The sequence below is a fragment of the Macaca thibetana genome, chromosome X, assembly GCF_024542745.1.
Source record: "Macaca thibetana thibetana isolate TM-01 chromosome X, ASM2454274v1, whole genome shotgun sequence".
In the NCBI taxonomy this organism is placed as follows: Eukaryota; Metazoa; Chordata; class Mammalia; order Primates; family Cercopithecidae; genus Macaca; species Macaca thibetana.
In genome coordinates this window covers 4,876,467-4,882,558 of record NC_065598.1, presented here as the reverse complement: position 1 = coordinate 4,882,558, position 6,092 = coordinate 4,876,467, and positions in this window count along the sequence as shown.

Genomic DNA, 6,092 nt, shown 5'->3' with positions numbered 1-6,092 from the left:
CTCTCAGGAAATCACCCCTACATCTTTCATTTTTATCCCTCCAATGACTATGGTACCACCCAGATGAAATTCTCATTCCTTAATAAGTCCTGCACAAACCCAAATTACTCAGACCTCCATATCTTTCTGTCCTCTTCATGTACCCCAATCTTCAAATCCTTCAGTCTGCCCTCTTATTAGTCCATTCTCATGCTGCTAATAAAGACATACCTAAGACTGGGTAATTTATAAAGAAAAAGAGGTTTAATGGACTCACAGTTCTCATGGCTTCAGAGGCCTCACAATTATGGCCAAAGGCAAAGGAGGAGCAAAGGCATGTCTTACATGGTGGCAGGCAAGAGAGACTGTGAAGGGGAACTGCCCTTTATAAAACTATCAGATCTCATGAGACTTATTCATTATCACTAGAAAGGCACAGGAAAACCCCACCCCCATGATTCAATTACCTCCCACCAGGTCCCTCCCATGACACATGGGGAATATGGGAGCTATGATTCAAGATGAGATTTGGGTAGGGACACAGCTAAACCCTATCAGCCCTGTCAACCAATTCTGCTTACCCACTGTGTGCAGCTGTGTCTCTAGTTTCTTATCTAGTTGTTAAGTTGGCCCATGGATATTTGACCCTGGCTTTCAGGTGAAAGGTCAATACTGAAGTCATCAATGGGGGAGTCACTGGAGTATTATGACATTTGAATGCATGTAGCACTAACAGATCACCAAGGGTAAGTGCAGAAAGGCTAAGAAAAGGAAGTCCTTCACAAAGGAGGCAGTAATCTGTATCTGATAATGGTAATCAAAACAACAATAATAGTAAATAATGATAGTATTGAATAGATCACTATGTGCATGATTCATCTGTATAACAAAACTGAATGAATGCATTATTTTTATTTCACCAGTGAGAAATTATTAACTACAGATACAGAGTAAGTAGTTAAGTCAAAAAGGCATAGCTGGTAAATGGAGGAGTTGGACTTTAATCCAAGACAGTTTCCATGGTACAGCCCCTCCCTTGCTCTGCTATAATGTCTCTCAAATATTGCTCCTACAGGCTGAATTGCTTCTGGGTGGGGCCATAAGAGAGCAGGGTTGGCAGGTCCGGGTGGAGCCATGGGTGTCAGACATGATAAAACCTGGAAAAATATCTCTCAAAAGGCCAGTCTAGACACAAAAGGTGTTATTTGCAGGAGTAATTGGGGAAGGTGCATATCTTATAACCTCCAGAACAGTGGCTGGCAATCATTTATGTCTGCACCTTTGCAAGACTCAGGCTCCTCTCATCTTCTCATGTGAGCATGCACACAACTTCAGTAAACATACCGGGCATGCGGAACCTCCCAAGTGCTGGTAGGCCACTGCACATGCCGACAGCCTGCCCCAAGGGAAAAATCAAGGGAGGAAAAACACAAACCCTGAAACCATGCCAATTTATACAACCCTAAGTCCAGGGCTGAACCAGGCACTTGGATCTCTCAAGTCACCCACTTAACCCTCTTTCGAGTGTACTTTGCTTTCTTTCCCTCCTGCTCTAAATCTTTTTAATAAACTCTCGCTCCTGCTCTCAAACTTAGTTGGTCTCCCCCTCTGCCTTACACTCCTGAGCCAAATTCTTTTCTCTGAGGAGGCAAGGGCTGAGTTTGTTGCAGACTCGTATAGATTTGCCACTGGTAACAATGCAACCACTTCATCTAACCGTACGCATTTCAGAGCCTGTTCCTTCTCCCAAGCTTTAGTGTTTATACTTACTCCCTGTCAGCTCAATAATTATCAGGATCTACAAAACACAATTTTTATATGAAGGATAGTCTTGACATAGCATAAATCCAGAAGCTATTGGTTGTAATAAAGCATTATACCTATAGAGGGCCTCACAACAGAAAGAAAAACAACTCTAACATTCTGTGAATAATCTTGGACAAGTATGTAGACCGTCTTCAACTTAAAATGGTTAGACTGAAGATTTTTTGCCTTTACAATGGTACAAAATGGATATGCATTCAGTAGAAACCATACTTCGAGTATCCATACAACCATTCTGGTTTTTTATGTTCAGTACAGTACTCAATAAAATTACACGCATTTATCAACACTTTGTCATAAAATAGGCTTGAGTTGGATGACGTTGCCCGACTGTAGGCTGATATAAGTGTTCTGAGCACGTTTAAGGTAGGGTTAAAAGGGTAAAATATTGATATTTGGGAGGTAAAATGTTGATGTTTGGGAGGTTAAGTGTATTGAATGCATTTTCAACTTATACATATTGTCATTACAGTGGATGTATCAGGACATAAGCCAAATGTAAGTTGAGGAGCATCTTTCTAGTGAATAATCTAAACAATTAAGTTACTAAAAATGAAGACCATGGCAGGCCCCTTGAAATAAGGGCAATGAAATGAATGAAGAGAAACATACCTTTAGAAATTACACACGTAATTTTTAAAATAGAGGCTCTGGCAGTCAATAAAACTAGTACTTAATAATTACTCAAATCCTGAGCCAATTCAAACCTTTACAAAAGCAGATGAAAACAAATGTCATTGTTATAATGGTCCTGGACGTACAATGGCATGGCAGCTTCAGAACGTAATCATAAAGTACTTTTATTCTAATGCAGCTATTCCTCTGCAGCATCCAATGGCTCTCAATTATATGCATTTGGTTCCTTCATTGATCAGCATTTCCAGCAGGCAGCAACGCATCTAAATCCCACATCTCCTGCTGGTTCACCAAAATGAGCTCCCCTCGCTTCCTTTGGAATTAGGCAAAAATTTTCTATGTTATTACTTTGAAATATTTTTGACAATAAGAATGCTATTCTTTGAATAATCTTAAAGTTAATTAATGAATTAGATTACAGGTTTTCTTAAAGTTTAACTGAGCAAGTATTCTGGTTGGTTTATAGTGATTGATAATGGTTCACATAAACAAGAAAAATTCAAATTTCTGAAAAAAATTGTATTCTTTATGCTTTAATTGTTTTGCTTCTTTATGATATATATAAAGGTAGCTATATATATATAGTTAAATATAGTCACATATATAGTAATTATATTTTTATATATAGTTAAATATAGCTACATATATGTAGTTATATATTGTTTTTGTTTTGTTTTGTGATCTAACCCATATGTCAAAAAGAAAAATGGTTCAAATATGACTTTAATTAATTGTCTTGGTGAGTAGTTTGTAAGAAAGGAATGCTTATTGTACTTCAATATTTTACCCTTTTAGTTTGTTTAAATATTTGGTTTGCCTCCCTAAGAAAAAAAAATAAAGTTCATATAATACCTGCAACCAAGTTACTCTTTGGACAAAGTAGATATACGAAATAATTCTGTTTTATAAATTGTTACTGGCCTTGCCTCAACCTCATCACAATGACTAATAATGTTATCTTAATATTCTTATTTATCAGTTTTCTTTTTCCTAAAAACCTAATTTGGATTATCTATGTTGCCTATACTGGTTTATCTTAATTATACACCAATGTCACAGTCAGTAACCATTAAGATTATAAAATAATACAACTAGGTGTTTAATAAAACTAAATTATGATATACCATGTCAACATAAGGAATATAGTTCATTGTTATATCCAAATAAAAATAAACATGCAGATGTATATAGGCAAAAGTATATTAAAATTATTTAAAATGAGAGTTTCAAATATCGAATTAAAGCAGTTTCTTCACTCTTCATAGGAAGAGTAGGGGATGCTATTTTATTTTTCATTTCAACAAATTAAGAAACACAATTTTAAAGCCCATAATTTAAGCAAAGAGATTATACTAAGTAAGCCAAAGAGACTCACCTGTTTATTTACCAAAGCAAATGAAATTAAGAGAAAAACAGAAAAGATGAAAAATAAAGAGAAGAATAAAGAGAATGAAGGGGTCCAACATAAAGATTTTATAAGAGGACCAGGCACAGTGGCTCATGCTTACAGTTCTAGCACTTTGGGAAGCTGAGGTGGACTGGACCCTTGAGTCCAGGAATTTGAGGCCAGCCTGAGCAACATGGTGAAACCCTGTCTCCACAAAAAATACAAAAATTAGCCCCATGTATTTTTGGTGGTGTGCACCTGTGGTCCCAGCTACTTGGAAGGCTGAGGTGAGAGGATCACTTGAGCCTGAGGAGGTTGAGGCTACAGTGAGCTATGATCACACCACTGCACTCAGCCTGAGTAACAGAGCAAGACCTTGTCTCAAAACAAACAAGCAAACAAACAAACAAAGATTTTGTAAGAGAAGAGGAACAAGAAGCGGGAAAAGATGTTCAGAGACACATCTCAAAAGAAAAAACACACATAATTCAAACAGAAAGACATCTTTAAAGGAAAAAAAATGGCAAGAATCATTGTGAGCATATCATTTCTGAAAATAAACAAACATGAAAAAGAAACACATATTAAGAGACAAGTTGTCAGATCCTTGCCTGTACAAGATAAAAATTTATTAAATATTCAAGGTATAGATTTAAGGAGAGAGATCAGTGTGTGGTGTACAGCTAGTAAGATTCCTAGACAGGCAAGTAATCGGGTTTTAGATACTATTTGAAAGGATTAAATTCAACTGCCTGTTGAGATTGGTTAGAAAAAAATAAGAAAACGAATACTCAGGCATCTATGGAGAACATGAAAATTTCAGGGAAGGTAAAAGAAAGTATCCACAATAGTGCTCGAGAAGAAATATGCAAAAATGTCAGATAAAACCAAAATTGTGTTGTCTAACAAAAACCTGTGTTTCCAAACCTGGAAGTGGTATCACGTATCTCAGGGCTATAAGGTCATGTGAATAAGTAACTTTTTGGGAAACAAACACAAGCTAACCAAATCCAAGGAACAACCTCTGGTAAATTCTGGTAAAAATGGCAGAGAGGCTCTGCCTGATACACATTATATATTCCTGAGATTTTCATAACATAACTTTTGTTTTTACATTATGTTTTGAGAAGGGGCTAGAGTAAGAAAAAATTTCAGCACCACCCACCAAACCCATTAAAATTTACTTTTTTCTGATGTTGATTTTCTGAACCAGCTCAATGTTCTTCCAACAAAATGCATAATTCCAGAACATTTCTTACTTATCCACAAGTACTGTATACAACAGACTTCAAGGCTTGCCCAGACCTTGTTGAAACTTTAGATGAAAAAAGGGTAGAATGTCAAGTTTTCTTGCTCCATAAAAACGACTAAGATTTGACCTACTCTCCGATATGTTGCAAGCTCATGAGAGGCATAAAAGAAACAGACAAATCTATTGTGAAAGACTTGAATGCCATTCGTGTTTAAAACATAAGGCATGTGACAGACACTTGTAAATTAAAAACCATCACAGACATTTATGTTGTGATTTGTTGTCCTCTATAGTGTTAAATTGCAGTGTGCAACTCTGGAACTGAAATGAATCAGGCAACATTTAAAGTTTAAGTCTCTGCCAATAATGCTCAAAATATGTGCTTTAGAATAGTGTTAATTTAATTTATATGATGAATTTTTTTTCTTTCAATTTAATTATTTTTGTGGTCTAGGGCTTCACTCACTTACTCATGTTAAGATATGAGAAAAGATGTATGCATGAGCCAATGAGATAATTTCCATGACAGAAAATCAACATTGTCAATAACTACACAGTGGCAGGGGGTATGAAGTAGAAAAAGAGAGTTGACAATATCCTTTAAATATCTGTGAGATTTGAAAGGAAAGAATTTCATTATTCTTTTCACTGACAGACAAATAGACATGTTAATGTGAATAAAAGGTGATATTTTACAATTCTATTCTGCTTTGTCTATTGGGATAACTTCTTCAGGAAATTAACTTGTATTTGTTGGGAAATTGAGTTATCTAATCCAACTTTGAGTCTTAAGACGTAACATGAGTTATATATATATTTTTAAAAATAATGAATTAGCTCAAAAATCATAAAGTTTTTTTTTGGTTCAATATTTGGTGGTACCGTAATCCTAATATTAAAAGTCTCACTTAAAATTTATAATTCTTAAAATATCAAAGACACATTTGTTAAGAAAAACTGAATGAACAATTTATGCTAGTGTAACTTTTACTGGGTTTACATAAAGACTTAAAT